Below are 19516 nucleotides of genomic sequence, written 5' to 3'. Positions count from 1 at the left end.
ACTCCATCCTTGCAGCTGCTCAGAACAAAACCTTGGGATCATCCTTGGCTTGTCTTCTTCATACCACACATACAATCCGTAAGCAAGTCTGTGGGTTTTAAAATGCATCCTGAAGCTGACCACTTCTCACCACCTCCGTTCCACTATCAGGACAAGCCACTGTCATCTCTCACCGGGACTGTTGTCACAGCCTTCTCACTGACTCCCTGCTTCCACCTGGTCCTCAGGGCTGCCACTATTTACTACACAGAAATAAGATTCATCCTTTTAAAACAGAAGTCAGAGAAGGCCACTTCTCTGATCAAACCCACCAGAGTTCCCGTCTTACTCAGAGTCCATTGCAAATGCCTTCCATGGCCTTTGAGACTCTGTGTGTTCTGGCTCCTGACAATCTCCCTGGGCTCATCTTCTGCTCTTCTCCCTCCAACACCCCTCTAGCCGTGAGGGCCCCTAGGCTGTTCCTAAATAGTCCAAGTATCCTCTGACCTCAGGACCTTTGCCCCTGCAGTTCTCTCTGGCTGAAATGCTGTTTTCCCAAGTAGTCTTATGGCTTGTTTCCTCACTTAATTCGTGCTTCTGCTCCAATGTCACCTTATCAGAGGGGGTTTTCTTAACGACACTGTCTAAAATATCAAGCCCTCGTGCCACACACTCCCTGTTTCCCTGTTTCCCTTTTTCTGCTTTATTTGCTCAGTAGCAGTAATCTCCGTTTCACATATCATCAATAACTGTGCAGCCTCTGAGATTTTACTGTACTTACGAACTAATAAACTGTTACTAAATAACTGTTACTAATAAAGTAATGAACTGTTACTAATAAAGTAATAAAGTAATAAACTATAAAGTAATAGTTGGTTACTATTTCATAGATGCTGGCAGAAGACATGAAACTCCTGTGTCAGAGACAAAGGACTTTGTTACTCATGGTGAAAGCAGTAGCCAGGGCTTCATGTGTGTTTGTGTCAGTTCCCCATGTCCCCCAAGTCCCGCAAAGGACCCATCATGGATGCCCGTACACCCCATGGATGGCATTACAGGAGAGGAACACAGAGATTAGAGATTCACTGCTTTCATAGTGAGTGGTAGGAATGCCTGTTCTTTGTCCACGTGGGGCGAGATGTTACTCCATCCTGCAAGGTTACTTGCTGCAAACACAACCCTGAGACACGGAGATGTTACTCCATCCTGCAAGGTTACTTGCAGCAAACACAACCCTGAGACATGAGATGTTACTCCATCCTGCAAGGTTACTTGCTGCAAACACAACCCTGAGACATGGCCCTGGGGTAAAGAGCTTTCAGGACCTTGCTTTCTTGGCATACCTAGCAAGAACCTGCAGGGATGACGCTCAGGGCCCAAGGCAGACTGCTTCTCCCAACAGTTAAGTAATTACTTGCTCATTGTCTGTCTCTCCAACTAGAGCACAAGATACATGAGGGCAGAGACTTGTCAGTTTGTATGTCCAGCACTTTAAAAAGTACCTGCTACATGGTAGTGGCTCAATAAATATTTGTTGAATGAATGGATTGATCTAATCCATTCATACATTCTCAGTAGTGATTCTTTCATCATTTCCTACCGAAAACCTAATGCCCCACCCTGAGAACATGGATGAATCAGACATCATTGATCAACTCAGTGTAATGGGGGAGTCAGACAGTGATCACACACTGTGTTCAGTGCTGTGACAACTGGGAGAACAGAGGCATGCTCCTTGTCTAAGCTAAATCCTTCCCACTGCAGACTAAACTCATAATATCTTGCTTAGAAAGAGCTGGAAGTAAATAGCTTCATGGAGCCCCTGCCCCAGCACAGATGGGGCTTCGGATTCCCCACAGCATGAGGTGTGGAGGGGGTCCCTGAAAGTCAGGGAGCAGTGAGTGCTGTGAAGATGAACTAAGACGGGTGGGGATGAATAGAGATGGGTAGGAAGAAGCTCCTTTAGGTCAGGGGAGGCCCCTTTAAGAAGGTGATGTTTAAGCAGACCCTGAATTCACACCACAATCATGATAATGAACATATCCTTTACCCCCAGAAGTTTCTCCATGCCTCTTCGTCATCCCTCCCCTGACCCCTCTCGGTCTTCCCACTCCAAACTATTGAAAAGCACTTAGGCAGCTTTGCTCACAATAGTCCCACACTGGAAACAATCCAAACATCCCTCAGTGGTGAACAGATACACAAGTTGTGGTGTGCTGATACCTGCAACGCCATCCGAAATCAGATCAGTGGGAAGGGGGTGACCGGCACGAGGCAGGAGGGAATTGTCTGGGGTGATGGACGTATTCTAGACGTTGATCTGCGTGGTGGTTGCACAGGTGTATATATAGGTAAAAATTATCAGTTAAGGTTTGTATTTTACTGCATGTACCTTATTTCTCAATAAAAATCCCTCTGTGAATTCAAACTCACTCCCCTTGCCCCATATATGCTGGAGAGGACCCCCATTTTTGTAGGGGCCCAGATGGTCCCAGAGTTGGCAGGGTGTCTAGGGGTGGGGGACCCAGGGTCCTGAAACCATCTCACCCACCTGCCTGTCCTCAGGTTTCTGGGAATGGACTCCCTGGGGAGGCGGTTCCTTGAAGCCTCTTTCCTGCCCCTGGGCCTCCAGGGCTGCTCTCTCCTCCTGAGACAATGACCACTGCTGTGTATGGCGTGCTCACTGGGTGCCTGACACCCTGTCTATAGAACAGGAGGGAGGACCAGGCTTAGGAGGTGGTCCCCTCTGCCCCCACCCTGACTCCCTGGCTTTGTCACTGAGAAGGTGAGTGACCTAGAAGGAGAGGGTAAGCAGCTTCACCTCTCTGAACCATAGCTGCCTCATCCCACAGTGGGCTATCAATACCAACCCAGCTGCGGGACTGGATGAAGTGATGTGGGGGCCACGCCTGGCAATTGGGGTGCTCAGTGCCTGGGAGCCACAACTATCCCAGGCCATATCCCAGCCAGGGGGGCTGCAGGGCTGGTGAGGCAGAACTGGGAGGGGCAGCCCCTGCACGGGGGCCTGAAGGCCAGGCTAGGGCTCCAACCCTGGCCTTGCAACTTTCTTGCTCTGTGACCTTCGACGACAAGTAAATGAGTTAGTGTAAATAAAGCACTGAAAGCAGAGTCTGGCACATGGTAAATGCTACACTGGACCAATGTGTCCAGACTCTCAGTCTCAGTCTTGGTTCTTCTCTTTATAACTTCATATATATATATATGACCCTCATTGACTCTATTGGTCACTGCTTCTGTGTCCTCACCCACTTGCAAGGGACCCCAATTTCTCCCTACCTTCCAATGGCAAGCCTCTGAACCCTCCCAGTTATCTCCGCCAGGGAACTCTCCTCTCCAGGCCCACCACCTCTGGGGCCCAGCGGCCTGCTGGGTGCCTCCCGTCCCTCTCCAAATTCCTCCAACCCTGCCCTGTCTGTCATCTCTGTACCACATGCACAGTGCAAGGGATGCAGAAGAGAAGGCCGGTTGCCAGGGCAACAGAGGATAAAGCCGTTGCTCTGCCAGGTTGCTGATTGGCTGAGACAGGTCCCTCCTCCTGCCATCCTGAGGGTGGGGGGCAGAAGAAAGGGTCTCTTCGTATGGGCAGGGAGAGGTACCAAGGTGCCAAGCCAGCCCAGGACGGCCTCTTCCTGGCCCAGTCAGAGCCCCTGGGCCTGAGAAGCTCTGACTCTTGTAAGGGGCATCGCTTTGCCCTTTCTCTGCCTCTAGCACCCAGGGCGGCTGCAGATGGCAGTGTCTCTGGGGACAGCAGCTGCGACTGAGTCCCCGGGCCGACGCTGAGCTGCCCAGGCCAAGGTGGTGTGCTCAGCACAGAGCTCCCGGAACAGACATCTGCAGGCCGCGAGGTGGGTTTGCGGGCACGCGGGGGGCCACCGAGTGGTGCCAATGGCTTGGGAGGCCGGGAGGAGGCTCTGCAACCCTCACACTGTCCCGGACAGGACCTTGGCTGGAATGGGGCTGAAAAATTCCTTATAGATCATCTGGTAACTGCCACCCCAACCTGTCACTGTGCATGGGGAACCTTGAAGTCCAGAGAGGGTGAGAAGTGGCCCATGGTCACATAGAAGGCCTGTGAGTGTTTTGCTTCAGCTAGCCAGTCCCCTGAGGAGCCTGGAAAAGGTCTAGGGGGTCCTCAGTCTGCCCTAGAATGCCTGGAGTTTTGTTCACAGGGCTGGAGATGATGGGAGACCCTGAACTCTGCTCCACAGATCCACAGCTTTGCAGCTGAAATGGCTTCTGCTCAGCCTGAGTACCACATTCTCAGGTTTAAGTTGCAAGGAGACTGGGGCCCTGCTTGGGGCCAGGGGAGGAAGCACAAATCACCTTGGCTTCAGTCAGGCTAGTTTGCAGCAGCCTCCCCGCTTGGGGTCCCCTTCCCCACCTCCCCCCAACCCAGGCAGCACCAGGCAAATCTGAACTCTGTCTTTGGTGCTCCAGAAAGGCAGCTGGGCAGGAGGGCGCTGTGCCAGCCCTGACTTTGGGCCATTAGCACACTCTTCATTTTATTCCTCCATCAATAGGGCACTTGAGACATTGTGTGTCCTTCAGAACAGCCAGTGGGGAGCCTGGGGGGCAGGAGAGGGGCTCTGGATGGATGCAGGACTGAGAGGTAGCATCTCTCCCTTCCCTGGGTCACAGCCCACCTCGCAGACCCACCTGGAAGTGGGGCGACAGAGGAACGGGAGTTTCGAGACAGAAGTCCAAGAAGCTGGGGCTTCTCTTCAGCCTGCTCTGGAGGTCACTCCATCCATCCCCTTTCTCCCCTCCCCAGAAGCCAAGGTGCGCCTCTGCTCATTTCACTCTGCTCAGGTGTCTTTCCCCACCCTGGAGGACTCAAACCTTAGGATATCGCTGGGGTTTGGGGTCCAGCTCTGTCACTACCCAGCTGGGTAACCCCAGGCAAGTTAGTGAACATATCTGGGCTTTTGTTTCTTCACCTGTAAAATGTGGACAGGCCTGTTGTAAGGTTTGTGAAGGCATTCTTTTGTGTGTGTGTGTGAGGAAGATTGTCCCTGAGCTAACATCTGTGCCAGTCTTCTCTATTTTGTATGTGGGATCCCCCACAGCATGGCTTGACAAGTGGCGTGTAGGTCCACACCTGGGATCTCAAACAGGAGGCAAAAAGATTCCAGGGAAAATGAAAGCATATACAAAGATGGGGACTGCATGTTATGCAGGTGCACGTAGGTGACTGACAAGCAGTTCCATATGATGGCACATAGGGTGGGAGATGAGGCTGAGGGGGTTGGCAGAGAGCAGATGTGGGCACTTTGGGGCCATTCTGAGGAGTCTGGGTGTGTACAGGTTTGTGAAGTACCTTTCATTTTCCTGCCTCCCTGCCTCCTGTTCACCGGAAGTAACCATGGTTAATACTCACTGAGCGTTGATTCTGTAGCAGGTGGTGTTGTGCTAAATGCTCTGTAGGTACTGTCTTGCTAAACATTCACAGTGACCTTGAGAAGTGGGTTCTATTTCTATCCCAATTTTACACATAAGGAAACTGAGGCTCAGAGAATAAGAACGAACTGCTGTGTAGCACTCATTATGTGCCAGGCACTGGTTCTGAGCATTTTACATAAATTTACTCATTTCACAGTCACAATAGTCCTGAGACCTAGGAACTATTTTCATTCCCATTTTACGGATTTGGAAACCAAGGCCCAGGTTTTTTGGGCTAGCGCCTGCGTCCATACTCTTATAATTATGAGATTGGGCGTGGGCCTGAATTCGGGAGCCTGTGTGGGCCCTGTTGACATCAACCATGTCCCCTGGGGATGGGCGTTTGTTCATCAGGCTTTCACTAAGCCACACCTGGCTAGGATGTGCGGGTGGCCGGGGACCCACTCATCTGTGAAGGGCCTGGCCCACGGCAGCCTCTGCAGCTGCGCAGTCAGAGCCGGAAGGGGCGGCTCAGGGGAGGCATCGCCCAGGCTGTCCTTTACTGAGTGCCCTGAGGGATCAGTCACCTCATTGAATCCCCGCTGGGACTTGCACAGAGGCTCTGTTAGTGTCCCCTTCCACAGGGGACGACCCCGAGGCCCAGAGAGGTTAGGCAACTTGCCTGAGGGCACACATGCTGGAGAGGGACTGAGCCAGGTGGGCTTTCAGCTACAAGCCTCCATCTCAGAGGGTGAGTAGGAGCTGGGTGGGCCCCCTGTGGTGGGGGCAGCTCTGTGCTTGGTCAGGGGACACAGCTGCTGAGTCACCATGTGGTCTTGATCAGGTACTTTTCCCCACTCTCCTGGGCCTCCCACCTATAAAGTGATGCTCAGACCTCCTGGCTCTGTGAGGCCAGCGGGTCCCCCTCTGGGCAGGCAGGCAGGACAAGGCGCACCTCTGCTGGCTCTCACCGCCTGTGTCTCGGCAGCCAAGGCCGCCGCGATGCCGCACTTCCTGGACTGGTTCGTGCCTGTCTACCTGGTCATCTCCGTCCTCATCCTGGTGGGCTTCGGCGCCTGCATCTACTACTTCGAGCCAGGACTGCAGGAGGCGCACAAGTGGCGCATGCAGCGCCCCCTGGTGGACCGTGACCTCCGCAAGACACTGATGGTCCGTGACAACCTGGCCTTTGGAGGCCCCGAGGTCTGAGGTGACCACCTCCGGTGGCCGGGCTGGGCGGTGGGCACCAGGCACCCTCTCCCACCCTTCACAGCCCGGAGACCCTGGGACAGAGGGAAGACAACGACTCCTGGTCCTCCAGGCCGTCCCTCGGTGGCCTGGGCCCTCCCAGCAGAGGCTCCTGGATGCTCTGGGGCCCCTGGTGTGGAGGGATGCGGCACTGAGTGCCTTGAGGTGTCGCTGCTGCTGGTTCAGGGCTTGCTCTCCACGTCAGGCCAGCTCACCCCATGGCCGCCCTCCCCAGCTCTGGGGACATCCCCCACTGGCCCCCAGTGCCTTTGTGCTGCCCAGCACTCCTGCCACTCCTCCTGGAGTCAGGGGCTGCTGCCCCTGCCTGTCCTGAACCTCCAGATCCCCTTTTCCCACCAAATGCCCAGTTATACTCAGCTCCCCACTCCACCCAATGGCACTGACTCTGCAGCTTCGTGTGGCTGGCTCCAAAGCTGACCCAGGGAAAGGGCCCCATTTGGAGAAATGTCAGCTTGGTCCAGCCCAGCCCCATCCCTCTGGACTCAGGCTTGGCACTGGTGAGTGTGCGTGGTGGGATGTGCAGAGGGGCAAGACCACAGGGGAAGGAAATGTGTGTGTGTGTGTGATAGAGAGAGAGAGAGTCTGGGGCGAGGGGACAGGCATGGGGTGGGAGGAGAGGCAGGTATGCGTGAGAGGGAGAGTGGGGGCCCCAGGCAGGGTGGGAGATGGTGGGCACGGGGTGAGCTCTGTGGGCGCCAGCAGCAGTTCCCACCCCCGTCCCTCTGCTGGATTTCCCCATCCCTCCCCTTCCCCAAGGCTGAGGTGGCTGGCAGGAGCACCTCCCGCCCCCCCCGCCCCCCACCGATCCTGCACTGAACATCCAGGGCCTCGAGAATTCAGCACCCTCTGAGCCAGGCCCCTCAAGCCCCCAACCCAACCCTGGAGACCCCTCCTGTGTGGAGCACCATTGCCTCATTTTGGAGATAATTTTGGCCCGCCTCACTCTCCTCTGGGGCTTCCATCTTAATTTATTGCAATAATAAATCCTTCATGACTATCTTTGCAGGACTGTCTTCTTTCCTGAAAGTAGATCACGTCGATCACTTCACTGGGTCCTCATAAAAAACACGATACCTCCATATTGCCCATTGTAGGGGCGGGCACACTGAAGCCCAGAGAGCACAGAGCAGAGTTTCTCAACAGCGGCCCTACTGACATTTGGGACCCGATCATTCCTCTCGGAGGAGGCTGTCCTGTGCGTTTGTAGGATGTTGAGCATCTCTGGTCTCTACCTACTAGAAACTAGTAGCACTTGCTCCCTCCTCATGTTGGGATAACCAAAGATGCTAACTGGAATCCCTGGGTAGAAAACCAGTTAGGATATACATTTAGGCACAGAGAGGCAAAACAGTAGGACCTTAAACCAAACTGAATGTCCTTTCTTTCTCATGGTGCAGTCTGTGGGGAGGCGTCAAGAGCTGGTCTGGTGGCCGGGTGCAGTAGTGTTCAGGGTCTCGAGTTGCTCCTCTCTGGCTGCTTCCCTGTGCCTGGGATGTTGCCCTGGCTGGCAGACCCCAGAGGGCTCATCTGCATCCCGAGTAGCAGGGTGGAGGGAGGATGGAGGGGGCCGCCCCCTCCCTTGGGGATACTCCCCTATGGCTGTACCCCTTACTTCCTCTTATATCCCACTGGTCAATACTTACTGAGATGGCTACTCCTGGCTGCAAAGGAGGCTGGGAAGTGTAGCTTCTAGCTGGGTGGCTGTGGTCCATTTAAATAGTCCATCTCCTTGACAGGGGGAGAATGCATGGAGACAGCTCCCGTTTCATTTTTGTAGGGATTTGCTGAGGCCACAGGCCAGTGGGCTGAGATTTGGACCAGGCTCCTTACCCTAGACCAGGGTTCAGGCTTGCACACGCCCCATCTCCGGAGTCAGGGAGCTGCCTTCTCTCACCTCAAGGAGCAGGGCCGCTCTTCTGAACCGGTGAACCCTGGGCCACTGAAGTGGAGCGCATGAACTTAACCACTCGGCCACCGGGCCGGCCCCTCAGCTGTCCTTTTTAAACCAATTGCCCAAGCCTGGGGCAGGGCCCTGTGTATGGTCCAGCTCAGGTCAGGGTCCACCTGGAACAACATGGCTTGGGCTTGCTCATCTCAGAACCAGATAGCTCTCTTGGGATGTTGTGGGGGGAAGGCAGGGTTCAGAAGAAATGATGTAAACTGTTCCCCACTCTCAGCCTAAACGCACCAAACAGACCCTGTTTGAGGTGGGCTGGGCTTGATCGGCTGAGCCCAGGAGAGCCTCAGGCTAGATCTGGCCTGCAGCCAAGTTTGGTTTGTCCAATGCGGTGTTTTGTAAAAATGCAAATTAATTGGCAACATTTATGTGTTAGGAGATTTCACATGAAAACCTCTTTCTGACTCTTTAAAAATAAAAATTCTGGCCACACTGGGTCTGAAGTGTGAATGTGTTCAGGGTTACCAGCTTCACAGCCTCACCAGAGAGGACGTTGACTGCTACCCTGCCCAAGCCTGAACGGTGGCCAGTCCTCCTCACAGGAGAGCTGCCTCTCTCCAAGGTCTGCAGCAGCGCCTCCTACCCTGTGCTGCTGAGGAGGAGCCTGAGTCTCAGAGAGGGTAAGGGATTTGCCTAAGCCTTCCGCTCTTTAGCCTGGATGCTTTCCCAGTCTTCTCCTCAGGGCGTATTACATACGTGTTTATTTACACCTGCTTTTCCTATAAAGGACCCAAGACGGTTTCAACTAGAGGAGCCACATAGATGGAGGTGGAAGGAAATATTCTGACTCTGAGTCCTGTTGTCATATTATTACTTGTCTCTGAGGTTCCTAGCATTCAGAGGGAAAAGGGAAACACAAAGAGGTCATTTTATTCTTATGTGGTAGAAAGGAGAGATTGACTCTTCATGAAAAATAAATTTTCTGGTTCTAAATACTAAAAAGAAATGTCTCAAATGAGATATTGAGAACAACACACAGATTGCATCCTCAGCATTTTTTACAAGAGAGAGTTGACCCAGATGGCAGAGCCAGTGTCCCTGAGGTGGATTTTTCCATCTGCCAGGGAATGCCAGAGGACTGCACTGAGAGGACCTGACCAGAGTATAAAACTCTTCATTTAAATTGCACGTTCTTGGGCACGTTTCCTTAGCTCTCAGATGCACAACTGAATTCACCAAGCATTTCTGTGTGCCAGGCGCTGAGAATCACAGATGATTACAGCCCGGGTAAATGTCCCCTGCTGGTGCCTGGCACTGTGCTCAGTGCATGTCAGGCCCTCTGTAGAGAGCTGGCTGTTTTCACAGCACTCCTGCCACGCCTGCCTCACTGGGTCATGGCAATGTCAAAGGAGACGGGGAGAAGAAACACTGTGCCTCATGCAGCTATCCTCCTGAGCCCTCCAGATGCACGCATGTGCCTGCTCTGCCACCCAGAGTGCAAAGATCCAGAGGAATTGTCCCTGAACCCAAAGAGCTCACAAACTGGAGAAGCAAATGGATGTGTAAAGAGACAAATTACAAGATTGTAATTGCAGCAAGAGAAGTATGTGTGAGAAACAGAAAATGGAACTGAAGAAGTACCTACCTCCCGGGGCAAGGGTTTGTCAAGGAAGGTTTCCCAGAGGATACAACTACTGAACTGGGTTTTCAGGGATGAATAAGAGTTTTCGTTGTAAAGGGAAGAGGAGCCAGCAAGTGCAAAGCCATGGAAGATAGAGAGAACCCAGGCCTTTCTGAGAACTGTGAGTGGTGTCATGTGTTGAAGCACAGAACGCCAGTGAGTAGGTGGCGGGAGGGGAGACTGAACAACCAGAAGCTGGTTTTTCAAGTAAGGCGTAGGTCCAGGGAGAGAACCAGGGAGAGAGTCCTCCCAGGTGCCACCTCCTCCAGGAAGCCTTCCTTGACCACACTAGCAGCTTAATTACAGCCTTAATCTTGTGTTGTGATTTCGTTCACACGTCTGTGGAAGGCAGTGATGGCGTCTTCTCATCTCAGCCAGTAGCCTGCCTGGCACTGGGCAGGGCCTCCAAGAAAGCGTGCTTGTTGGATGAATGAGGCCAGTCTCTTTGGAAGTCTTGCCAGGGTCTACCCATCTGCCTGGAGACTAAGATTTTAGAGAGGCTTAGAGACTTCCTGGGGGCCAGGCTGTTGTGCAGGCTATTAAAACGCTTTGGGAGGTTTTGCAGAGTCCTGGGGGCTTTCCTTCCCCACCGTCTGGGAGCTGTCAGCATATGGTGGGTGTGTCTGGGCTGAGCCCAGGACTGGAGGACAGGAGGTGGGAATGTGCAGGCTCCCTGCGTAGGAACGGCTGCAATGTTCGGACTCTGGCCCCGGAGGGTGGCACAGACTTCTCATTGTTCCACCCCCTCAGCCCTCACTCCGGCTGAGCTGGAAGGGCTTGGAAAGGCTGAGAGATCAGCTTTGGGAGAAAAGCAGAGGCTGCAGGCTCCCTCAAAAGACTGTCACACTGTCAGTCAACTTACAGAGAACCCATAAGGTGGGAGGAGCTCAGAATGTGGAGCCTGGAGAACTGGGTGTCCAGCTACTGATTCACTGTGTGACCCTTGGCAAGTCCATCTCCCTCTCTGTATCTGCAGCTGTAAATGGCTGGAATTGATGTGGAAGTCACAGGAAATCACGAGCATAAATACAAATGGAAATCAGAATCACAAGGCAACAATGTTAACAGCTAACAGGATTGAGCTCATTGCACTTCTCACTGCGTTCTTACAACCACGCAGGTGGGTTGCAGTGCTGTTCACCAAATACTTCGGGCTGTTTAGCTCTCGCACGTGGCAGGGTTGCTCCTCCCTGTCTCCTTGTGATGGGTGGGGCCACGAGACTAGTTCTTGCCATTGAGTTGTGATCAGAAGTGAGTCCAGGCCAAATCATTTAATAGCTAGTGCACAATGCCCCTCTCTCCTTCCCTCTCCCGCAATGACCAGCAAGGCTCCACAAGGTGGCTGTTCCCTCAGCTTGGGTCCCAGAGTGAAGAAGACATGGAGCACAGCCTCGGCTGCCCCAAACCACAGTGGCCATGAAACATGCATGAGAAGTAAGTCTTTGTTGTTATAAGCCGCTGGGATTTTGGAATTGTTTGTTACTGCAGCATAATTTAACCCATCCTGACTGATACAATCCCTATTTTACAGATGAAGAAACTGGAGCTCAGTGTGATTGTGACTTGTTCAAAATCACACAGGTGTCACAAACCCACTTTTGAGACCCTAGAGCCTGTGCCACTTGTCTGGGAGGCCACCACAATGACTTTTGGCTTGGGTGGAGGTCTGTCCTCTGAAGCCACTTCCAGGCCTGGCAGTCTTTCATTTGGTGGGAAAGAAACTTGTGTACAGACACGAGGAGGTCATTGCCACCTTCAGCCATGAGAGGGCAGCTGAACTCAGGCCTGTAGTTACCGGGCAGGGGGTGTCCTCCAGGCCCCTCAACACGGGAGGAGAGAGCGGGGCAGATGCGCAGGGGGAGCACGGAGATGAAGGAGACTCAGTCCTTGCTCTCGAGGCCCTAACAGCCCGGCAGGGAGTGAGAGGGAGGAATTCTAGATCTTCAAGCTAGAAGAGACTACAAGAAGGCATCTGGTCCCTATTTGAAAAGGCAACCGAGGCCCAGAAGGGCAAGTGGTCTGACAGAAGTTGCACAATGAACCGTTGGCCGAAGTAGGGAGAGAAGCCAGGGCCCCTGACTTCAGCTCAGGTGTCTTCCTCACAGAGATAGTGCGATCCAGTGGGGGTGGCCAGGAAAGGCTCCCCCTCCCCTGTCTGTCCAGGCAGAACTGTGCCGTCCCCTCCCCCAGCCAGCTCTGTTCTCCCTCAAGTTGGGCTAGTCCTTGGGCCTCAGAGCAGGGAGGGAACGGGGAAGAACTCCAGACAGTGCCCCTCCCCCATCCACTGGACTTCCAGCAGGTTGCCCTGGTAACCAGAGCACAGCCAAGTTTGAAAACTTAAAGCTTGAAGGGGAGAGGCTGGATAAGAAGAGAAAGTCCCACGTCCACACAGTCACCATTCATTCAAGCATTTCATTCATTCATTCTACAGAAACTTATGAGGCTGATTCTTGCCAGGCCCTAGGACCCAGAGAAAATAAAATCCAGGCCCTTTAGAATTATGCTGTCTAATATGACAGCCACAAATTAAAATCAAATCAAATAAAAAAAAATTCAGTTCCTTGGTACTGTAGCCACATTTGAGTGCTAGTGGCTGTTGCATTGGGGAGCACAAATATAGAACATTTCCATTATCGCAGAAAATTCTATTGGCCAGTGTGTCTCCAGAAGCTCACTTGCTAAGAAGAGCAACACACAGGAAAATAGACCAGACCACACAGCGTCATGTGGACTTGGATGTCCTCACCAGCAAAAGGCAGGTGACGAGGCGAAGATTAAAGGAGATGCCAGAAGTATGCTCAGCCTAGTTCCTGGCTCAGGTGAGTGCTCCAAGGATGTGTTTACCGTCACTGATGTCTTATAGTTCCTGTAAGGATCTGTTTACATACTCAGCTTCCTGAGCAGACTTCGAGCTCCTTCCCAGCCCTGGCACAGTGCCCGGCACATAGTAAGAGTTCAGTAAATGCAGCTAGCACTGTCACCATCATTATTATTACTATTGCTATGATAAAGGCAGCCCAGGGTGCTGTGGGAACAGACAAGAGGGCTCCAGCCCGCAATGCCAGAGCCAGGGTGGGTGGCCTTCTGGGTGTCCTCAGGTGCAGGGCTGGGTCATCTGCGCATCCTCAGGGCCAAAGTATGGGGTCCACGTGGAGTGACAGGGGCTCAGGGAACAGTCGTTGCAGCAGACAGCCCCTGCTTCAGCCCCTAGGGACTCCCGCTTGCTTGAGGAAAGACCTCAGGTGGGTGGGCAAGATGACCTGGGGGTCACAGGGCATGGGGGCAATGCAGAGGGAAAGCAGAAGTGAGGTTGGCACTGGGACCGCCAGTGTGGCCATATTCAGAGTAGCCCTCTTCTTACTGGAGACATCTCTCCAGGGGTCAGAGTCTGTGGAGGACAGAGCAGATTTGGGGAGGGCAGGCAGCAGGGCACCACCCCCTGAGTCCAGGGCAGCCCAGCTGGGTTGTTACAAGCCTCCCATGGCCCTTCAGGATTCCAGAGGCTCAGAGAAGCCATTCACTGACGCCCACTGCTGAGAAGCCAGCCCCTCCCTGCCCCAGAGCCCAGCCCAGCCAGGGATGTAGCTGGTGGGACAGGTCAGGAGAGGGCTGGGCCCTAGGCCTGGGAATTGTGGCTTGGAGGCTTCGTGGAAGCCCATGAGGGGACCAGAGGGACGAGGACCCTGAGCAGGTCACAGTGGCCAGACTCTGGGGACAGAGGAGGTGAGGGGCCTGCATCAGCCTCAGCTTCCCAGACTGAGGACTACTGGATCTTTCTTGTTCTCTGATGAAGGTAGGTGGGTATTTGTGTGTAGGAGGGAGGAACAGGACCAAGGCATCAATGGAGGGTATAGGCTCAGTGAGGGGATGGCGATTTGGTGACGTTAGAATAAACAGATCTCAGAAATCCTATCCTCTGGCCTGCTCTCTGTGTGTGGGTGTGCACATAGAGGGTAGATGTTTGTGGTTAAGTGCAGGGTAAATGTGCGTCTGCCCAGGGATGTGTGGTTGTGAATAAGGGCAGGAGGTCAGGGCTGCAGGGACATGCCAGGTGGGGAGGTGATGGAGGCTGGCACAGTCTTGGGTACAAGTATGTGGCTGGAGAGGGATGAGGGGCTGGGGCGGCACTGTGAGGGATGATACAGATCCCCTGCTCCAGACCTTAGGGACCTGGCTATAGGGTCATCCCCCCCTCTCCCATGATCCCTTCCCGCTAACAGTGGCTTGGGCCCCGAAGCATCATGTCCCAGCCTGCTGTGTTGAAAGCAACAGAAACAACTTTCTTCTAGCCGGTAAGTTATATGGAGCCCAGAGTGCACATCAGCTGGTCATCTGGTGCCCCTGGAGCCCCTCTCGGGAATGGCTCACCTGCACAGACCACCAGCCAGAGTTCCCGACCAGCTTCTCTCCCCTCCTCCAGGCAGTCCATTGCATCTACTCCAGTGCTATGCCACCTTTCCCAAGACTACCCCAGCCCACGGAGTGTTTCAACAGCGTCCTCACCACTCTCTTTGCTTCACTTCTGTGCCCCTCTTATCCTGCTGTCACTCTTCCCCGGAGTGACCATTCCCACCTGCAGATCCAACCAGGTCATTTGCCAGCACCTGAGCACCATTGTGGCCTGGCCTAGGCCCCACTGCACCTGCGGCCTTGTCTCCCCGTCATCCCTGATACAGCCTAGGAGCCCCACAGTGGATTTTCAGAAGAATGCCGCGCTTCCTCACTTTTGGGCCTGCCAGGCGAATTACCCCAGCCCCAGGCCCAAACTCCCTCATTTGAAACCAAAGACTGAGCTAATGCTCTCCCGCAATGCTGCCCTCCAGCGTAGCCCTGCCTGTTTCACTGCCTGGCCGGTTCCCCAGGGGCAGGGAATGTGGCTCATTCACTGGACAAGTCTCCTCCGAGCACTCGTCACTCCATATCCCAAGCCTCACCTTCTCCAGGGCCCTCTTCACCTCCTGCTCTGATTCTGGCTCTGATTCTGGCTCCAGCAGCAGGCCAGCCCAGCGCTCTTTCCTGGTTCTGGGTGGGAGCCCCAAATGCAGACCCTGTTCCTAAGCCAAACCGGTCATCCCTCAGCCTCCTACCTGGATGCCTGAACTCCTATTTTGGTTGCTGTGGGTGGGAACCCAGAGCCTTCTGGCCCCTTCTGGAAGAGACAGCGGCAGACAGGCTTCCAATAACCACCGCCCTCCTCTGGGGTCCCCTAAACAAGGCCCCTTCAGACTTGGCAGTGCTTTTTTTTTTCACCTCTAGGCATTAGTGTTTTTGATAACTAATATAAAACTCAAGCCATTGAGGACCCCACAATTTTATATCCTGATATATTACAAGTCATTGTTAAAAATTATATTTAGAAATTATATTTGTATTAGAAATTTATATATGTATATTTAGCAATTTTTGAAATTATAAAGTGAACCTCAATTTTAAAAACTACTTCATACCTTAGTGGCTGTATAATATTAAAATGATAGATTATGCTTTAATTAACAATTACTGGGGCCGACCCAGTGGTACAGAGGTTAAGTGTGCACGTTCTGCTTCGGCGGCCTGGGGTTCACCGGTTCGGATCCTGGGTGCGGACATGGCACCGCTTGGCACGCCATGCTGTAGTAGGCGTCCCACATAGAAAGTGGAAGAAGATGAGCACGGATGTTAGCTCAGGGCCAGTCTTCCTCAGCAAAAAGAGGAGGATTGGCAGCAGCTAGCTTAGGGCTAAACTTCTCAAAGAAAACAAAAAACAGAAAACAGAAAACAATTACTCTATAGCATTTCATATGATTTAAATATTATGCATTTTAAAATAATGTCTTATTTTCCCAGACCCTGGCAAACACTGACAACTAAAAATTAATTTTCTGCTTAGTAAAGACGTTGTCATGCTTTTTATGAACTAGGACTCAAAGAAATGCAAGCTGAGCACCTCACCCCTTCGCGGGCCCTTCTCTCTGTTGATTCCTCAGGGGAAGACGAAAGACCTGGATGGACCACGACTTTGAGATGCAGCCACACAGAGCTTCCAGCCCTGGAAACTCCTTCTCTCGCAGCCACCTGCTGGGGCGCCCTGCCCGCCCCACAAAGCTCCCTGGAGGGGTGTCCCCGCTCATCCCTGTCCTCAGGAAGACCATCCGTCTGGATGCCTTCCCCCAGAGTCACATCTCACAGGCTTCCGGCCGACCAGGCCTTGGAGCCAGGGCCCGGAGTATGCCTCCACAGGACACTGATAATAGCCTTGTGCCCAGGAAGCTCAGCTCCATCTCCTTAACGCTCCGTCAGAACAGCCAGGCATGGTCCCTGGGCCCCCTACCCTCTCACTGGGAAGAGTTGCCCACCTCAGGCAGGGAGGCTGCCACTAAGGGAGGAGGGAGGCTGCCCACTCCAGGCTCACCATCTGTGACCCTGGTGCCAGGGGGCAGGGTCCACTCCGAGGGCGCAGGGAACCCAGGTCTGGCCAAACCCAGCAGGATGCCCATAGTGGAGAAGCCCCTGGTGAGTTCCTACCTGGCCCTACCGTTCCAATCCCGGTTAGCCCAGAATCCTCCGGGCCCTGCAGGGTCAGGCTCAGTGGGTCAGAGGCACCCTGTCCCAGTGACTGCCCATGTGCCTACTAGAGGTTCCCCAGGAAGAGGCAAGCCCCGGTCCAGGGGTATGCCAAGACCCCGGGTGCATCTCCAAAGGGCCACCTCTGCCATGGGGCCTGCGATGGCCATGGATTTACCTACTCTGGACACAATGAAGCCAGGCACAGCCAGACATTTAGCTACAATGGCCACCAACAGACCTAGGTTGGGTATCAATTTGGCCACATCAAACACATCCAGACTGGACACAGGTACAGAGTTCCCTGCTCTGGATACCAAACTGGGCACAGCCATAGCCTTGACTACAGCAGAAACAACTGAGCTGGGCGTAGTCACGGACTTGGTTACCCCAGAGCCAGAGAAGCTGGGAAAAGTCATAGCTACAGCATGCACAGCCAAGCCACAGGCAACCACGGAGAGCACAACTGTGGATCTGGCAGCACCAGCCCCAGTCAAGCCGGGTACAGCCAGGCCGGACACAGCCATGGCTTTGGCTAGAGCAAATACAACCAAACCGGACAGAACTATGGATTCTCTTGCTCTCGACACAAGGAAGCTGGGTACAGCCATGGGTTTGGTTGTGCCGGTCATCCAAGACTCAGCCACTGGGGGGACCACACTGGATAGTGTCATTAACCTGACCACATCAGCCACCTACCCACTGATGCCAAGCAGAAGCATAGACCCAGCCCTGGACTATGCTACAGAATATGGTGCCACAGACCGGGCCACAGAGCCCGCCACACTGGACCTGGCCAGAGAAATCAAAGGTAAGTGCAAAGAGCTTGGCTGGGGATGCATGGGCCTGCTGTGGGGGTGGGGGATATGGGTCTGGAGATGGATTATGCTTGGATAGGTTGGAAAGGGAGGGGGAACTTAAGGGTCAGAGTCAAATGCACCGGAGGAAAAGGGAACGGGGCTGAGGGATAGAACACGGGGTGCACCCTGAGCTGGGTCCCAACCTGCCAGGTCGAGGTCAGGTTGAGGGAAGCCACCAGAAGGAAGGTTTATGGGGGTGACTTGTGGAGGAGCAATTATGCTGAGTCCTTCCTTTAGTATCTTCCATGGCTGTTTCTTTGTTGCCTGAAGAGCTGGAACAATCAGCCGATCTATAGCCCAGTCCAGCTTTAGCAACAAACCACCTACATGAAAACACAGACCAGCTCTTCAGTAAGCGATTTGTCTAAAAGTCATCCCTGTGGCCCTCTTCTGGATGTCAGTAGTGACCTCACCTAAGATTTTTTAAATCATGCACACTCAGCATTTTGGGAAAATAGCTGTTGCTTAAAAGGTGCCTCACCTGGAATTCTCTTTCTTGGCCCCATACCTCCAGTCCTGAAAGGTGAGTTGGAGACTTGTATATATGGAAATCCTACATAGAACTATAAATGGGTCAACACAAGGATTACAAGTTCATTTGGTCTCAGAGAGGCTGTGACATGGCTAAAGTCACACAGCTGGTTGGTGGCAGTAAGCTAATGGGAATTCAGGTCTTGGAATTCTACTTCGGGCAGCCTCATTCCCAACATTTCAAAGGCTAAGAGATTCTGGATCTGGCAGATGCTTGGAAGGCACCTGGCCCAATGCCTTAATTGGGTCTTCGGTTGTCAGACCCCTTTGCCTTGTGCTCTGCACACTGTCTGGGGAAGCTCACCCAGGCTTGGGTCTTCACTCCTCCCTCTGCGACCTCAGCTCTCCCTCCATCTTCAGCCCAGCCCTCCCTCTGGAAATGCAGATGCCTGCTGGACTCTCCACCCAGACATCTCTTGGGCATGTCCAGAGGCTGCCCTTCTCTCTGAACTGACTCCTGCCCTCCCTGATCTCCCTTTCTCAGCTGCAGGCACTGCCACACCAGAAACCCAGGTATCCTCGTCCTCATCTTTCTCCCTCCTCATCCCATCCAGTCTATTTCCAACTCTGTGGATTTACCTCCTCAGTACTTGGCTGTCTGTCCCCTTCTCTCCATCCCTCTGCCCAGTGATTCCACCACCTCCCCCCTGCTCCCATCTCCCCCAGGGCTCTCCCTCCTCCACACAGCTGCCACAGGGACTCATATTTGATGGAAGCACTTTTGGCTTAGCGGTCTTTGGTGACTCACCATTATCTTTCCTTAAAGTCCAGGTCGTTAGCCTGGCTTCTAAGGCTTTGGACTTCTCCAGTCTCTTAGCTCTATATCGCTGTCTGGAATTTTCCCTGCTTCAGCTGCACTGGCAGTTCTGAGTTGTCCCTCGACACCCCGCAGCTCTCACCTCTGGGTCTCCTCACCTCTGCTGCCCCCTCCCTACAGAGTGCCCTTTCCTTCTTCCCTCTCACTTCCATTTGCCTGTCCCTCTTGTCCCTCACTTCCCCCAAGAAATCTGCAGAAATCTCTCTCTTCCCAGGATGCCCACCTCCCTGCACTCACAGTACCCCGTGCCTACCCCATCCCACTGCTTTAGGACAGTCCAGCTTTCTGTCTCTCCCTTTAGACCTGGACCCCTTTGTGGACAGGGATGGTCATCCTCATCCCTGTCCCCCAGGGCCTGGTAACATGCTGTCCATTAATGTTGACTGAATGCATGAAAGATTTTTCTGATGGGTAAATTGAGGCTCAGGAAAGTTCCTGACCAAGCTCAAGGTCACAGGGCTCATCATTCCGGAGCCAGGCCTGGAACCCGGGCCCCTGACTCAGGGCTCTACAGGCGCCCGCGTCGGGGCAGGACAGCG

This window comes from Equus quagga, chromosome 19 (genome assembly GCF_021613505.1).
Source record: "Equus quagga isolate Etosha38 chromosome 19, UCLA_HA_Equagga_1.0, whole genome shotgun sequence".
NCBI lineage: Eukaryota > Metazoa > Chordata > Mammalia > Perissodactyla > Equidae > Equus > Equus quagga.
This window is presented reverse-complemented; position numbering follows the sequence as displayed.